The sequence below is a fragment of the Gorilla gorilla genome, chromosome 14 (genome assembly GCF_029281585.2).
Source record: "Gorilla gorilla gorilla isolate KB3781 chromosome 14, NHGRI_mGorGor1-v2.1_pri, whole genome shotgun sequence".
NCBI lineage: Eukaryota > Metazoa > Chordata > Mammalia > Primates > Hominidae > Gorilla > Gorilla gorilla.
The window spans coordinates 68,773,307-68,792,500 of NC_073238.2; the positions used below are offsets into that span (position 1 = coordinate 68,773,307).

General features: G+C 33.8%; 1 long non-coding RNA gene across 1 annotated transcript in view; it reads left to right on the top strand.

Annotated features, from left to right (window-relative positions):
- Positions 1-19,194, top strand: part of LOC129526164 (uncharacterized) — a 111,392-nt gene that overhangs the window by 80,481 nt on the left and 11,717 nt on the right. Inside the window, exons 2-4 of the long non-coding RNA XR_010130584.1 lie at positions 14,256-14,404; positions 18,776-18,868; positions 19,113-19,194. The exon at positions 19,113-19,194 is cut by the window's right edge and continues 73 nt beyond it. This is a non-coding gene — a long non-coding RNA (uncharacterized lncRNA). The remainder of the gene's footprint in view (positions 1-14,255; positions 14,405-18,775; positions 18,869-19,112) is intronic.

Consider the following 19,194-nt stretch of genomic DNA (forward strand, 5'->3'; position numbering starts at 1 on the left):
AAAATTAAAGTAAAACTACTAGTCCCAAAAATCAAAATTACAGAACTTTAGATGTATGATAAAGTATACAGTAAAATAGTATCTCAGCAAAACAAAGCAGTATGGGAAGCAAGAAAGCCAGAACAGTAAATCATAGGCTGGGGGAAGCAATTACTCAGCTAAGGTATATCTGCAAAGTTCAAATTACCAGAGGCATGGTTGTCTCAGATGTCCTTTAGGCAGGTGGCAACCAGGTAGGGACCATGATAGCAAGAGTTAGTGCATCAGGCAATACCTAGAGGCATGTGGACCCTATGAAATCAGTTCTGGGTGACCTGTTCATTAACAAGGCACTAACTAGAAGCCATGGTGATGAGATGAAGCATCTTTTATATGGGGCTAGTAGAAGATAAATGGGGTGACAAAAACTCACCCATCAGACTTAGAAAAGAGCATTAGAGTGGTATGTGAGGAAAGTGTAACATTATAATGGAGGTAAAGGAATATCAATTTGGAGGCAATGTATTAGGTCACTGTCAATCAGAACAATTCCATGCCTCCACATGAGACCTGATGGCTGATATATTTCCTACGCAAATCAGCATTTTCTGTAATGTTAAGTCTACAAGTAGAGGGATGTAGTGACTTCAGATAAGAGGGTTGGAGAAGGCAGGGACTGGCAGAAAGAAGGATCCACCATTTTCTACAAAACCAAAGTTTATTTTCTCAGGCTTTCTGAATTAAGATGCACTTGATACATATTAATTTATGCTATTAATAAGTCCTAATATGACAACAAGTACAGTAGGTTGAATTTTATTATCAGGCAATGAGTAAAAGTCTCCCAAGATATTTACTAGCTCAGTGGTTCTTAATACTGGCTGTGCTTTAGGATCACCTGGGAGATCTTTAAAAAATACTGATGCCTGGGCCTTCTTATCAAATTCTCTGCAGGTTGGGCCTAAGCAGCACTATTTTTTAAAAGTTTCCAGGTGACTTTAATTTGCAGGCAGGTTGAGAACCACTAGACTAAACAAATCATTAGCAGCTTATTATTTTTGCTTAGATTGTGGTTGAAATATCCTTGAAAACAAAGGTAGCCTTGAGAAATTCTAAGAAAATTATTTAGTTCTTTAAGTTCAAGTACAGCAAAGATGAAGTTTGCAAAATTCAGCAGTGAATAAAACTCTGAAATCACTCCGCAAGTTTCAATAATTTTTTATAGTTTCTATGCATTTCTATAACATACCCAGAAGCTACTCTGATTTGTCTTTTGAAAGTCCACTGAGGGAAAACAATACCTTTTTTCTTCAAATTGTTTGTTTGTCTACACACTGTACACACACAAAAAAAGAGTATGGAAGTTATTATGTTGATATTTTAAGCAAAAAAATGCCTTCAATTATGTATTTTGAATATCTTGCTAATTGAAGCAAAAGAAGTATATATTTTTCACTTTCTTATATTATCTAGAAAACTACCCTGATTATGGACTCTGCAGGTGTAGGAACAGCCTTCATCGGGAGAAGTAGAATTCATGATTTATTCAAATCTATAATGGTAATGAGTCGTCAGTCTATGAAGAAAATTGAGGTCTATTCCAAGGGTACTGAAAGCTTTCTTTACGTGTAGCTGTTCATCTCTGTGACATTCCTGGAGGGCGTCTTTTCATAGTTGATTATTATTTGAAGTGGCAGGAGGCAGGTAACTTCAAACGAAGCAGCCTGAACTAATAGTCTTGGGAAGACATTTCCTGTTCAAAGTACACCTAAATTTGTTGATTGTGACCATAGGAAGCTGAGGAATATTATGGGAGAATGTACATTAGGAAAAGAGAGAGAATATAGTAACAACATCTTAGAAACAGCATGAAGAATGAGTGCTATTTGTAATCAAGCAGAGGTTTGTCAAAATCAAAGTTGTTGGGAAAGAGATGACTCATACTTTCCTTAAACAAAATCAATGTATTCACCTTTCAAAACATGGAACAGTCATATTAAAAAAGGAGATGTCTCCAAAGAAGAGGGGGAGAAATTGAATAAGAAGGTAAATAAACAACTCCTGCTTCAACTCAAACAGTCCAACTTTTATTACTTCCATATAGATACCTACATAATCATTAATTTGGCAGAATGATTTTGCTACTAAAACAAACAAAAATAATAATAAAGTTATGAAACTTACTTTTGGAAAGGGCCCAGTTACATTTGCCATGTCAAACCCAAAAATATGTATTGGCATCATGTAAAAAGACGTTATCAATTATTAACACCATCCAGCACATTATTAGTGTAGAGTGCTCACCTCAAGCCATGCCTAACACATCCTTCTGCCCCTTTCTGGACTGTATACCCTTCCACCACCCTATTCATTTTCCCTTTCCTCGCATTCCCTCTGCAGTTGGCTTTGAAGTATGGTATTAACATCTCTGCCATGAGTTTGACCCCTCTGGGCACTCTTCTGTTTTTTTATACCCACTTTGTGAGGCAAGTTTGGATAATTTGCCTTTCCCTTCATTCTAGCTCCTTGGAATCCTTGCACCTTCGTTTAATTTGTTTCCTGCCGATTCAAAAGTATTGACTAGGTCAAGAACACAAATAAATGAGTCTCAGAGCTGAAGGCAAAACTACTAATGATCCCATTTGCTGTATTTCAGTCCCTTATAAAAGTAGCTGGAGAAAAACTACTTTTTGCTTGCCTTGGGTAACTATGAAACAAGCAAATTCAAAATATTTGTAGAAAGTCTGAAGTTGCTAATCATATTATAAATCTTACTTCTAGAATGAGATTATTATGTGAGACATCACACATCTGTGAACCATTTTCATAATTGCATCTGGGTGTACATCTGTGTGTCTCACTCACAAAACGTGATTTTCTAATGAATTAGAAACTCTAAAATTAAAACCCCTATAAACCCACTAAACGGCTACAAAAGGAATCACATAGCTGGAATCCACTTCACACGATCGTGTGTTCAAACCCCATCTCACAGAGATCCACAATGAATTCTCAAAATAATGGAAAATAACATTTTAAGAGAAGAAAATGGAAATTTCAGCTACAATGATTTATTCTTCCATATCCCTTTATTCCATAATTTCACTTTGCTAATTTTCCCCAGAGGATGTATCAACAAATTATTTCTCATTTGTCTTTTCTTACTCTGCTTTTCTTCTACAGTATCCTTATGTCCATAATTATGGGCTTGCAAATATCTACTGTGCAATCATTTAACCTCCTCTTTCACAAATGAAATTGCCCATTACATGAAAAGAAACTAATCCTTTTTATTGCATTATATATTGATTTGTTGGCTGGTTGGTAGACAGACTGAGTTGCTCCTACCTAGCTTCTAAGAGTCTTTGGCATGACCAACTTTTCTATCTTATTCGTCAACTCTCCAGCTTTTCAACTCTTTTACAAAACATAGGTCAGAATTGAATAAATTTTCATGGCTAGTGGAAAAATACATAAAATAATTAATTCTTTCCTCTGCATTTCAATTTTCCTAAGTTATATAGGCATTTTTAGTGAAAGCACAAGTCACAGTCAGCCTGTGGACTCTGTGACCCTGCTGTACTTTTGTTTCATTGATTTTCCACCACTTTTGTCAATGTAGTTTGATATGCATTTTTAAATAGACCAACTTGGCCATATTTTTGATAAAATTAATCTCGGTGTGGGTGAGTCAGTACATTATTTATAATTGCTAGTATTTTGAATCCAAAATTGTATTTTCATTCAATAAAGCAAGGTGTATTTATATGATCTTAAGGTGATAATAGATAAGACAACATACTTATTCTGTGAAATTGTATTAACTATTTCTGGAGATTAAAGGCAAGTTAAAAATGATAGCACTAAACACATACGGTAACTACTGTAGACATTTAAAAATCCATAAATTTTCAGGTATTAAAATTCTATAAAAAATTAACTTGCTCTACAAAATTTAATAAAAATATTAAAACGAACTGGTCCGGATTCCTCTAGGGACTTTATTGGGCACATTATTCTAGTTTAGTTATGAACCACTAATATCCATGGGGAGAACTCTGAATTATAGCACAAAAATAATAGCTACCAATTCTTTGAGTGCTATATACCAGACACTGTGCAAGGTGCTTTGCTTACTGTTATCCTACTTTACAGTTATTTTCTTCACTTTACAGAAGAGAAAGCATAAGCTCAGAAACAAAGTAATTTTCCTACAGTCATAAAAATGTTTGAGGCTTTGATAGACACAGAGACTTTTAATGCTAATTTGTATACACTTTGTCTTTGCTTCAGGGTACACAGAATGATTACATTTATTCCTTGCTGTTAGGAGGAACAAGCAGAAGTTCCATATGCCACCTTCTTCTGCTACTGCAGCAACAAGTGATATTTGAGACAGTGAAGCCCCCATCAATTCTAGACTGATATGGAGCAGAGACAACCTCCTATACACACTCCCACTACTGACCCATGGTGGACAAAAACCAGAAATTTCATTATGTTAAGCTTCTGAGATATTTCTGTTTTTTCCACTGAACATTATTCTAATTTATGTGATATATTTGATTTTAGAGCTAACTTGTTCTAAAGCTTACAGTCTTTTGCTGGGCAGGGTAGCAGTTCCAGCTACTTAGTAGGCTGAAACAGGAGGATGGCTTAAGCTCAGGAGTTTGAGACCAGCCTGGGCTACATAATGAGACCCCATCTCTTAAAAATATATACAAAATATATAAACAAAAATAAAGCTTACAATTTTTTTCAACAACAACCTTGTGTATAGTTCAAACAGATTTTGTACCCCATACCTTAGTAACCTACTCAATGTCATATAAGCCTTTCTACCTTTCAGAGTATCTTCTTGTCATTCCTTCTTAAAATGCTCCTCCCAAATCCTATTCTGTCTTTTTTTACTACTTTTGATCTGAACTGTCCAATATGTGACTTTGTCCATATGTGTCCACATGCAACTACTGAGCCCTTGAAATATGGCTAGTTCAAAACTGAGATATACTGTAAGTATAATACTGCATACTGGATTTTGAACAATTAGGACAAAAAGAATATTAAATTTATTCTTAAAATTAATTACATGTTAAAATGGTATGTTGGATATATTTGGTTAAATGAAACTTTATTAAAATGAATTAGCCCTGTTTCTTATTTTTTTTTGTTTTTTTTTAATTGTGTCTGCTCAAAAAACTAAAATTACACAAGTGGTTCACATTTGTATCTTGAGTAATATTTCCATGGAGAGCACAAAAATAGATCCTGATGAAAGAATATATCCATCTTAAAACTTTTCTTGAAGATCTAAATCAGCTACAGTGACTTTCTTTTGTAGAGGAGGGAAAAATATCTTTTCCTAACCCATCTGCCTATCCGAGGTTCTTAGCTGAGACACCTATAACAAAAGGTAGATAAACATACCAATTTCTTTAAATAAGTTTTATGAACACAGAACCCCTCACAAGAAAATGGAGACCAGAAAAAACAGGTAAACTTGTGTATGCTTATGCCTGGATTGATGAAGAGTAGACAGTCATGGAGAAATATGATTGGACAAAAGTTATGGAAATAAACTGGGGAAACAGCAAGGCCTGTTTGTTCAGATTTTTCTGTGTGGCTCTTTGTCTTGAGATGAGAATGTGCCTTTCTTCTGGGTATAAGGAGGGTGCCTCTTACATAAGGTCTTATAACCAGCTTGAGGGGAGAAGGGCAAGGGGAAGGTGAGAGTGACCTCCTAGCTTCTGCTATTTTTCCAAATGCCAAGCTGCCATATTTCAGTGTAGCATGGCCTGAACCCCATCACTCCACATCACCTTACTCTATAAATTCATTTTGCTATTTTTTCTATTTATATTAGTCCATTTTCATATGCTATGAAGAAATACCTGAGACTGGGCAATTTATAAAGAAAAAGAGGTTTAATAGACTCACAGTTCCACATGGCTAGGGAGGTCTCACAATCATGGTGGAAGGTGAAAGAGGAGCAAAGCCACGTTTTACGTGGTGGCGGGCAAGAGAGTGTGTACAGGGGAACTGCCCTTTATAAAACCATCAGATCTCATTAGACGTATTCACTATTCACTAGCACCAGGGGAAAAACCCATCCCCATGCTTCAATTACCTCCCACTGGGTCCCTCCCATGACATGTGGAGATTATGGGAGCTACAATTCAAGATAAGATTTGGGGGGTAACGGCCAAACCATGTTACTATTGTATATCATTATATTAATGGTGCTTATCTGAAACAATTGTCCTGTCTTAATAGGTACAAAGCTTTTAAAATTACAGAATATTTGTTATTTCTCTGAGATCTCCCTACAGTACTTTGCAGTCTACTTTGTACAGATTACACATTCTATGAACTGTTTTAACTGATTTTGGACAGTGAGGTTTCTGAGGAAGACATTGATGCCAGGCTGGTTTGATTTGTGATTGTCGTATCTATTCTGGGCTCTCACCAAATGCTCACTGGAGTAGACATTTCAGAGTATAAAAAAAAGTTAAAAATTCAAAAACACAAAAGGCACTCAAATAAACCAGGATTTGAAAATCACCAATTTCAATTTTTCTAAACTCTTAATGAGAACCTCGCCTGGTCTATAATTGAAGATTAACCAAAGGTCATGTAGAAAAACAAAATAGAATGTAACAAGTAAGCTCTTCTACTATTTCATGCTTAGGTACATTGACAGCTGCACCTCATAGAAAGGGGGCTAATCTAAAAATAAATATCCATATTTTGGTTTGAAGAAATATCTTAATTATCCTATGCAAGTTCTTAGACCCATCTCTAGGAATACTGAAAGACAGATATTTTTCTCACACAAGTAAATATTCTACCATGTTTCAAAAAAAAGTGAAAGACAATAAAAATGGTATTGGAAAGAGTGTGCTAAAGATGACCATCTGTTCTCCAGGAGATGAAAGAAAAGGAGCTTAAAATTACACTAAGGGACATAGTATGTTTACAAAGTATACTAATACTACAGAGACTGCTGGAGAAGGCATTAAAGAAGTGTGCAGGGAAGCAGCAATCAACTGTGCCCTAAAGCAGACAGGAGAAGCCAAGTGTATGGCAAGGAGTGTGTCAAAGACCGTTGTGGGAAGTCAGCACACCCCTGCCTGATTCAGGATTTGCTGGGAGAGGCAGTTCAAAAGTCTAAGACTTTACTGGATTGTCATTGACCACACACAATCTGCTTAGTGAAACTTTCTAAAGCCTTTTTTAAAAAAACAAAAATAAACTATGTCTGTAACTTTGTGATGTGTTCTAAATGTGTGTAATTCTTCTCCCAAAAAAATCTTTAATTAATAAATAAAATAATCCAGGATATTAATGATATGTGTATCTCTAATAAAAGAGTAATGCATCCCACATAGAAAAAAATGTATAACAGCAGCCAAAAAAGGAAAAAAAAATCAGCACCTCTTAAAGAAACATGGCACAGGAAGCATGCTGTTTAAACACTACTTTGCATATCTACCAGTTGTCACTTCTTTTGGGGAATAGATGTAGGAACAAAAGCTTACCCCTTCTTCTGACCTTAGCAAAGTTAATCATTCCCTCAGTTCTCCTTTGATTTGGAAACTCCAGTCTTAACCCTTTGCAAAGGTAGAGTGATAGTCAGATTTCTTATCACAAGTGCCTTTTATTCATTGCTGATAATCTCCTTGTATTACAGGAAGCACTTTTTCATTTTCTTGGTGAGGTGCTCTGGGAGCAAAATAAGAATTAAGACCATGTGTTGTACATTTTCTGTCTCTAGAATCTAGTGCTGTAAGTAGCAAGCATTTGCACTTTGACACTGGAATTATTTTAAACAGACTTACGTTTATGTAATCTGCCTATTTATGTCAAATAGCCAGAAATCAGCATTGACTAGTGTTTTCCCAATGTGTCCCTAAGCAAGTGAGCAATATATTGATAACTAAAATGAACTCAAGAGATTAGCAGTGCCTAAAAACACTGAGTATTCTTTCTAGGAAAATAACATAGTGGAGTCCTATGAAAACCTGTTAACTAAAATAGCAACAGTAAGGAATAAGGCAATGACTTCAATGTGCTAACAATTCCGACATTTTAGACAGAAACTTAGTACCAGTGAGACTCATTTTACAAACTTGCTTTCTTCCTTTCCTTCCTATAATACATAGGTCCTCTTTTAGAATAAAGCTGGCAAGGGTTGAGTGCCCTCAACTCCTTGGGAGTCTATTCCTATGTAAATGAGAGCATTCAGACTTGGAAGAACCAATTCTCTCCAGTGAATGTCAGAAATGGCAAAGCTTCAGACTCAAATTACTGGGTGCCATACCACACACTAAAAAAAAAGAAGAAAAAAAATCTGTAGAAGCTGAATCATTTAAAACTAGACAGCACCAAAGTGTACGAGACTATGCTATAAGGAACAATTTTGCTTTGCATTAGGTGGCAGGATAGATATTCGTGTATCCTAGTTTTATGATTTTCTGCCATGGTAATGACAATCTAAAAATGGGATACTGCTTTCCTGGGAGTAGGAGCACTGCTGTGTCTGCTGACCTGCAGAGAAACTCCAAAACATGAAAAGCCTAGGGGGAATTCAGTGCCAGGTGGTAGTGAGGATTTCTAGTTAGGGCTCCTCTCCATTGACTGTCACGGCAGGTGAACAGCCACAGCCACTGACAGGAATCTGGAGAGCAGCAGCAGTGCAGACAGTAGAAGGTGCCAGCATTCTTTTGAGAATCCCTCCTGACTTCTGAATGTACAACTGTAGTTCACAGACATAGGCAACTTGAAAGAATTGTAAACCAAAAATAAAATTCTAAGCCCCTCAGCCAATTGAATAGACCCCTCCTCTTGGGCAAGGGCATTCCAACGTTAACCTGAAAAAACTCCTTCAGTCCACAATAGAAAGAGAAGGTCAAACAGGTCCCACTATACCCTCCTCGCTGGAATTCAAGCACAACTGACTAGCATTAACATTAAAACGGAGACCTTGAGACTGACAAAACAGGCTATTTGTAGCAATAAGATACCAACATGAGATTAGTAGGTCCTGAAAGAAATTGAAGTATTTTACTTCAAAATATGTTTCTTTGACATATTTTGAAATGGCCCTGCAAAACTGTTTCTTTCGGGGAAAATCTATCTTCTGTAGAGAATCTCCTTCCCTTTTCAGGTCTTCCTAACTCAAGATAGAATTAACTAAGAACCTGGCACCTTTTTATGTCTGGTAAGAAACATTTACAATCTGTTCTCTATGAAGCCTGCTACCTGTAGGCTTTATCTGCATGATAAAAATCTTGGTCTCCACAACTCCTTATCTTAACCCAGATGCTCCTTTCTATGGATTCCATGTCTTTAGATAATAACTTAACTCTTTCAAGCAGTTACCAATCAGCATGTTCTCCCTTATTTGTGGGATCTAAAATTCAAAATGGTTGAACTCATGGACATAGAGAGTAGAAGGATGGTTACCAGAGGCTGGGAAGTGTCATAGGAGGGTGGGGGGAAGAGAGGAGGTGAGGATTATTAATGGGTACACAAAAATATAGAAAAAATAAGACCTGCTATTTGATAGTACAACAGGGTAATTATAGTCAATAATAACTAATTGTATAATTTAAAATAACTTAAAAGATTAATTGGATTGTTTGTAACTCAATGGATAAATGCTTAAGAAAATGAATACCCCATTCTTCATGATGTGCTTATTTCACATTGCATGCCTCTATCAGAACATATCACATACCCCATAAATATATATACCTACTATATATATATATATATAATGTATACACACACACCCCTACTATGTACCCACAAAAATTGAAAATAAAAAAATAAAAATAAAACAAAAAAAAGAAAATTTTTGAATCCACCTATGACCTGGAAGCCACCTCCCTCAGCTTTGAGTTGTCCCTCCTTTCTAGACTGAACCAACGTACATTTTACTTGTATTGATTGATGTCTGATGTCTCTCTAAAATATATGAAATTAAGCTACAGCCCGACCACCTTGGACACATGTTCTCAGGGCTCCCTGGAGCTGTGTCATGGGTCATAGTCCTCGTATGTGGCTCAGAATAAATCTCTCTAAATATTTTGCAGAATTTGACTCTTTTCATCACAGAATGGTTACCATATGTTTTTGTTGTTGCTTAACAAGTTGTAGTTTAAACTGTCCTTATTGCAATGACATTGTTTACTATGCTTATTTATGGTCAACAAGAATTTATGCTCAGCTGTCCAGTTTCTGAATTTACTGGGGTCTTAGGCAGGAGATACAAATGTAGTTTCCCTCAAGGAGCTTGCAATCAGGTCATTGTTTCTTAATTGCCTTTAAAATATATTTTAATGGAATGAAATACAGATTTAGAATAAGACTTACCATTTTAAAGTGTACATTTCAGTAATATGTAGTGTATTCACAACATTTTACAGCCATATGCTCTATTCATTCATTTCAAAACATTTTATTACTCCATAAAAATGCCCAATATTCATTAAGTAATTTCCTTCCACCTCCTACCTCCCATTCTGTTGTAAACCTTAATCTACTTTCTGTCTCTATAGATTTGCCCATTCTGGATATATCATATTTACAAGAAAGATTCAATATAAAATTTTCTGTTCTGGATTCTTCCACTTAGCATAATGGTTTTATAGCATTATAATATTATATATACATATATGTTATATTTATATTATGTGTGTGTGTGTGTGTGTGTGTGTGTGTGTGTGTGTATACTACGGTTGTTTTACCCATTCATTGATGGACATTTGTGGTATTTCAACCTTTTGGCTTGAATACAAATATTGGTGTACAGGTTTCCTTGTAGACACATTTTGTTTTCTTTTGGGTATATACCTAGAAATGGAATTGCAGGGTCATATGGTAACTTTATGTTTATCTCCTAGAGAAACCATAAATTCCTGTCTATTCCATAGTTAATGTAAAATAGAAGCTCTGTAATTGCAAATAAACTGTTTTGTTTTTTATAAGATAAATATATGGATATGTGAAAATAGATTTAAGTGAAACAACTCTGGTTTCTAGTTGGGTTGTCAAGGGTAATAATAATCACTAGCATCTACCTACTTTTAAAATTTTTATTAGTAGTAGTGGTACATATAATCTCATTTTACCTATATATCAACTTTTGTGTATTTTTTATAAGACTGATTACCACTTTAAAAATTATGAAGAAGACACACTTAAATATACTATAAATAAATCAAGATGAGATATTAAACTATGTTTTAAAAAAGATAATACAAAATGTATTTAGGGACAAGAATCAGAAAAGAAACCAGAAAACAAATATAACATGTCAGAGTTAAGTTCTAACTTATCAATAATTATCTTAAATGTAAATGATCTAAATATACCAATCAAAAGACACAGACTAGCAGAGTGGATGTAAAACATGACTTAACTATATCCCCCTTCAATAAAATATCTCCAAATTAAAGGACAAAAGTAAGTTGAAGGTAAAAGAATGAAACAAGATTTACCATGCAAATGTTATTCAAGTGAGCATGAGTGACTGGTTATATTGAAATTTAAATATGTAAACTACAGAGAAAAGAAAATAGACACAAAAATAGGAATTGCATAGATAAAAGCGTAAAAGGATAAAAGGTTAAAATCATTGCATAATGCTACACAATCCTAAAAATGTACCAAGCAAACATGGAGCCTTGAAATAAAATACATGAAGCAAAAACAGAGGTGAAAAAAGACATGAACAAATTCACAATTATTATTAGGAACTTCAAAATCCCACTTTCAGGAACTGATACAAGTGGTAGCTAGGTAACAAGGACATAGAAAATCTACTGTTAGATTGGCATATACAGAACATCTACCCAATACCAGTAAAATTGACATTTTCCAAATGCCTATGGAATATTCACCAAGACAGACCTCAGAAAATGTAAAACAATTGAAATCAGAGTGAATTTTTTTTATAATGGAATTGAGCTAGGAATCAATAACAGAAAAACGACAGAAAAAGTATACATATATGAATATTGACAAACAAACATCTAAATATAGGTCAGAGTTGAAGTCTCAAAGGGTATGTTAAAAAGTGCATAGAACCAAATGAAAATAAAACTATTGTACATCCAATATTTAAGTAATTAAGCAAGCAGAAAAAGAACTAATAAAAAGAAGAAATGAATAAACTTAAAAATAGAAACACAAATTTAAAAATCAGTGAAACAAAAGTTGATTCCTTAAAAAAAAAAGAAAAAAGAAAAATAGATAAACCTACAATAAGATAGACAAAAATACAAAGAAAGAAGAAAGAAGTTGCCAAAAATAAAATAGGAAATCAAATAGGAGACATTACTGTAGAACTGACAGCTATTGTAAAGGTAATAGTGAAATACTATGAACAACTTTATGCACATAAAATTAGAAAAAGAGAATCAATTTTTTAAAAATCACAAAATATCAAGTCAACCATGATACAATAATTTGTATAGTCCTATAATCACTGAAGAAAGTGAATTTATAATTTAAAAGCTCTCAAAAAATGAGTCCCCAATCACAGCTTTACTGAAGAAATCTACAAAACTTTTAAAGATAAATTAATACCAATTTTCCACAATATTTTCCTGAAAATAGAAGAAGAGACAATGCTTCTCAGTTTATCAGTATTACTCTGATATGAAAACCAACCAGAGATAGTACTCTCACAAACACACACAAAAAGAGAGAGGTTGAGAGAAAGAAACAAAGACAATATAAGAAGGTAAACCTTTACTTCTGACTAGTTCATTGATTTCTCCATATCCATGATATAATTGCTCAGCAAATGTCAGCAACTGGTTGCACAAGAGTTACATGGAAAAGCCAAGACTGGTTGCTGCATTGCAGCACTGGATAGAATCTCAAGTGTGTTTAGGATGTAGCTCAGTAATTATTATATATCCAAAGAATAGGACTATTCAGGGGAATACTGTTTCTCTGCTGCTTGAAATCTGTCATTATCTTTTTAGCCTATGAAAACATAAAAGTTTTCTTTTAGTTTTAAAAAGTGTACTTACTGGGACAAAAGAGAGGGTGGTATCACAACCTTCTGAGTCAAAATGTCAAAGTTTAATTTATTGAATAGTGTCTTTGTCCATTCTTATGCTGCTATAGAGACATACCTGAGACTGCATACTTTATATAGAAAAAATATTTAATTGATTCACAGTTTCACATGGCTGGGGAGGCCTTAAGAAACTTACAATCATGGTGGAAAGGGAAGCAAAGCAAATACGTCTTTTTACACTTGGAGGCAGGAGAGAGAATGAGAGCTGAGCAAAGTGGGAAGCCCCTTACAAAACCATCAGATCTCATGAGAACTCACTCACTATCATGAGAACAGTATGGGTGAAACCAACCCCATGATTCAATTGTCTCCACCTGGTCCCACCTTTGACATATGTGGATTATTACAATTCAAGATGAGATTTTGGGCCTGTAACCCCAGCACTTTGGGAGGCCTAGTTGGATGGATCACTTGAGTTCAAGAGTTTGAGACTAGCCTGGCCAACATGGTGAAATCCTGTCTCTACTAAAAATACAAAAATTAGCCAGTTGTGGTGGTGCATGCCTGTAATCCCAGCTACTTGGGAGGCTGAGGCAGGAGAATCACTTGAACCCAGGGGGCAGAGGCTGCAGTGAGTTGAGACTGCACCACTGCACTCCAGTGTGGCTGACAGAGCAACACTCTTGTCTCAAAAAAAAAAAAAGATGAGATTTTGGGTGGGGACATAGCCAAACCATATCAAATATGTATGTGTTATATATAATATGCACCTTAAAATTATCTTGCAAGCTGTGACAGATGCTAATATGTCTAATGATAAACAATCCTTATAAATGGCTATAGGATAATAGGTCTTATTAATATTTACTTCAATGTTAACTGGCCATAAACAAACTAAAATCTTCAAAATACAGTGGCTTCTTTATATGATGGGAGTATATTTTTCTTTCCCACAGACTGTGGCCAAATTAAGCTGGTAGGGCAGCTGGGATGAACAAAATTATTCTAGGACTTGGATTCTTTCTAGCTTGTCACTTTGACATTCTCTGGAACATCACCCTCATCTACCCAGACAAATTTGGGTTACTGATTGATTCATATTTTAGAACCTGAGAAGGCAAAATGAGACTAAGCATGAAAAAAGTGATTGTATATATATAATGTGTGTGTATGAGTGTGTATATATTGTAAGTTGATGAGAGCCTACACATTTCACCCATCATTTTGTCCAACTTTCCAGGAGCTTGACATGATTTCATAGCCACACCTGGCCAGAAGGGAAATATGATCTGTCATTGGATGCCCTACACCCAGAAGCAAGCAGAGAATATTACTGGCTAATATATGAAAAGTCATGATATAGGAAATAAATGTGGCTACATGAGAGTCGTAAGTATAAGTAACAATTTCACATCTGGGAAACAGAAAAAACATATATGGAAAGGTGATAGATATAAACCCAACTAAATCATAAATTCATACCAACTAAAAACCAAGATTATCAGAGTGGTTAAAAAATATCTAATAAATAAAATTGACAAGAAACTCACTTAAAATATGAGGATGTGAATAGTAAAAGAATGAAAAAAGATATCAACCAATATAAAGCTGGTCTGAGCAAGTTAATATGAGAGAAAATGGTCTGAAATGAAGTATTATTACTAGCAAAAAGAGGGAGGCAGGTGATGATGCATGAAGATGAAATGGTCAGTTCCACAGGAAGACACAATAATCTTAAATTTATATGTGTCTAAGTATGTATTTCAAAATATTTAAATCAAAGTTCATAGAACTATAAGTAAATATATAAACTTTTACACTAATCCTTGGGAGATTTTAACATAAATTTTTAGCAGTGCTTAAAATAGCAAAAAAAAAAAAAATCAGTAAATATGTACACAATTTGAATAAAATTTTAACCAAGTTGTACTGACATTTATAGAACACTATATTCAACAATTACAGAATATGAATTATTTTTAAGTGTACATAGAATATTAACCAAAAGAGAATATATGGAGAGAGGTGAATAAATTCTCGATAATTTTAAAGAATTGAAATTATACAGAAAATTATTCTAGGACCACAGTATAATTGAACTAGACATAAATTATAGAAATATAGGCAGAAAGGGCCGGGCGCTGTGCCTCTTGCCTGTAATCCCAGCACTTTGGGAGGCCGAGGCAGGCGGATCACAAGGTCAGGAGATCGAGAGCATCCTGGCTAACATGGTGAAACCCCGTCTCTACTAAAAATACAAAAAATTAGCTGGGCATGGTGGCGGGCGCCTGTAGTCCCAGCTACTCGGGAGGCTCAGGAAGGAGAATGGCGTGAACCCGGGAGGCAGAGCCTGCAGTGAGTGTAGATCATGCCACTGCACTCCAACCTGGGTGACAGAGCGAGACTCCATCTAAAATATATATATATATGTAGAAAGGGGCAAATATTTGCAAATTAAGCAACACAATTCTAATTAACCCATAAATCAGTCAAGGAGTAACAACGAACATTTAAAAAAAATTTTGAATTGAATTGAATAAAATGATGTCTCAAAAGGTCAAGTGCTATGCAACTACAGGATCATTTATGGGTTTAATGCCTACATTAAAAAGGATGAAAAGTTGAAAGTCAGTGAGATTTCCTTCTAAGACATTAGGAAAAACTAACAGGCAATTAAACTCAGCTAAGGTTAAAAAAATAATAAACATAAGAGCAAAAATCAATACCAAATAAAATAAGTATATCCAAGAAAATTAGAAATCAAAAAGTTATTTGAAAAGATTAATAACATTATTAACTCTAGCAAGAAAATTTAAATAAATAAAGATAAAACATGATCACTAATATTAGGAATTTAAGCAGAGAACATTTTTAAAAATTTATGAAAATGAATTTAAAAGGTAATAGATTTAGACCCAACTAAATTTACATGTATGGATAAATACCTTAAAAATCTTTAACTAAAACTAACCCAAGAAGAAGTAGAAAACGGAAATAGGCTTATTGTTAAAAAAATTCTTTCTATAATTTTCAAATTATTAATTTAAATTATTAATTTAAAACCTTTCCACAAAGAAAATTTCAGAATCCCCAACGAATTTTTACAAACATTTAAAGTAGGAAATGCAACTGCTATTACGTAAATTATTTAAGAGAACACATCAGGCCAAACTTCCTAGTTTGTTTTATGAGAACAGAATAGTCCATTTGCCAACACCTGATAATGGCATTACTAGAAAAAACAAATAAAATACAAAATCCTTAAGTAAAATATTAGCAAACAGAATCAAACAATAAAGAAATATTACATTATGACAAAGTGGTGTATATTCCAGTAATACCAGTTGACTTTACATTTAAAATTTTAAAAGTATATGCATTAAAAAATATATGTATTCCACGTTAAGAGAAAAGAGAAAATATCATATGACTATTTTAATGCATGCAGATAACTCATTTTATAAAACTCAAAATTCATTCTTATAAAAATTAACACACTCTAGAAGAAGACATTCTCAATGTTATAAAGGGTATCATAAAAAATGGTGCTAAATATACACCATGAGTTGGATATTGAACATTTTCTTTCTGAGATTTTCCCAATGAGCAAGACAAGGATGTTCCCTATATAATCATTCTTATTCAAATTATACAAGCGGGGTTAGCATTAAAATAAGAAAAGAAACACCAATAAAATTATAAATACTAGAAATGAGGAACTAAAAATGTCTTTATTTAACAAAAGCAAAAGGGTGAACATGGAAAATATGGAAAAATCCATAAATAAACTATAAGAATAACTGTGAATTTAGAAAGTTTGTTGAGTAACTAAACAATGATGTTATATATATTAAGAACAAACATGTATAAAAGCGTATTTAAAATATTTTTCTAATTACATAAAAAAGTAACATATGTAGGAAGAAACCTAACAAAAGATGAGAAAGACCTTTATAATGAAAACTGTAAAACACAGCTGAAATTTTCAAAAAGCGAGACCTAAGTCAATGAAGAGCTATACCAGATTCATGAAAGTGAGGATTCAGTATTATCAAGATTTCATTTCTTCCCAAATTAAAACATGTATTTAATGCAATGACAATCAAAAATTACCCAACAGGTTATTTTTTTTTTGGTGGAAGTTGAAAATCTGTTCTAAAATTTATATGGAAATGTAAAATGTCTAGAAAACCCAAAATTAACTTGAAAGGTAGAGAACAAAGTTAGAGGAGTTGATCAACCAAATTTTATGACTTACTATAAAACTACAGCAAATCAAGTCAGTATGATACTGGAGGTATAACAGATAAATCTCCCAACAAAATAGATCAATATAAAATCCCAATTTAAAGCCAGATATAAATAGACCTCTCTATAAAAACTATTACCTAAATTAACTATATGTATGAAATAGTAAAATAATGTACTTTCCCTTCAACATTGTACCATATTAAAACATTAATTAGAAATTGACCTTTGACCTAAATATGAAAAACAGAATATATATGTGTTTGTGTACATATTCTCTCTATACATTTACCACATAGACACATAAAGATATACACATATATACAATCTATATATTCAATATATATAAATCTATAGAATGCACATGTGTGTGTGCACAATTCTCCATATATTTTGTATTTTTAGGTCAAAGATTCTACTTTTTTATTATTGATTTTTGAGAGTTGTTTATATATTCTGGATAGATATATAAATTTGAACAGTCTATAGATCTTGAATAATTGTATCTAAAACATACAAAGAAGTCTTTGGTAATAATTTAAACAGACATTTCACAAAAGAGTATCCTATCTTATCCAGTAGATGAATAAGCATATTAAATCCTGTTCAAATTTATTACACATCAGATAAATGAAAATTCAAGGCACAATATGATACAACTACACAAGCACCAGAATAGCTAAAAATAAAGACTGTCAATAGATGTATAGCAACTGCAATAGTCAGAAACTGATAGTATAAATACAAATTGTTAAAACCAAGTATTCCTTATGACTCCGCAATTTTACTCTTAATAATACATCCAAGAGAAATAATTGCATATGTGTATGTTTTGCTGTGCGTGCAACTGCAAGAATGTGCAAGAAAGTTAATTTATTCATAAAAGTTTCATACTCAAAGAATTCCAAACTTTTATGAAAAAGATCAAGGTTAAATAGATCACATTATATTCATAACAAACAATAAAACAAATTTTCTGTTTACTGTTGTTTTTGAATTTTATGAAATGCTTTTTCTGCATTTATTCAAATCATCACATGATTTTTTTCCTTTATTATTTGAATGTGGTGAATTTTTAAAAAAATATTGAATGTTAATACAACTTTGTATGCATGGTATAAATGTCACTGTATTATGATGCATTCTTTCTGTTGGGTTCAATTTGCTTAAATCTCATATGCAATTACATTGACGAATATTACAGATGTTATGCTGAGCAGAATTTAGATACAACATATTTAATGCTGCATAACCCTGTTTATGCAAAGTTTAAGAACAAATCAAAATAATCAATTGCAATACAGGTCAGAACAACATTTACCTCTGAAAGAGGGGTTAAAGGAACATTTTGAGGATACTTGAATAAACTATGTCTTTATATGGGTCACGATTGCATAGCTGTACAATTTGTAAAAAGTTATTGAGCTAGCACCATAAAATTAGTGCACTTTGTGTATTTCACCTAGTAACTGTGGGACATAAAGAATTAATCAGCATGCCTGTGTTTCTCAGAACCTGCACATTCCAAAGAAAGGCCTATCTTCAGGAACGGCCCTCGATGTACTTTTGGGAAATGACTTCTGAGCCCTAGGAATATTATGCTTGGTAAGATAGTTTTTATATGCCTGAGGCTTTAGGCAATGCTGTACCAGCTTGATCAAATACATTTACCTCACACTGTAATTTCTGGTAAATGTCTATAGGGATGGAGGCTGGGTGGCTGGCACCTGAGAACAGAGGTCAGTTTGGAGGGTGTGGCATGTCTATGAGACTGACCCTCAGTAAAAACCCTGGGCAGCAAGGCTTCGTCGAGCTTCCCTGTTTGGTAACACTTTGCATGTATTGTCAGATATCATTTTGGGGAGAAGTAATTGCATTCTCACACGACTCCACTGACTGGGAACACCTGGAAGCTTATGCCCATTTTCTCC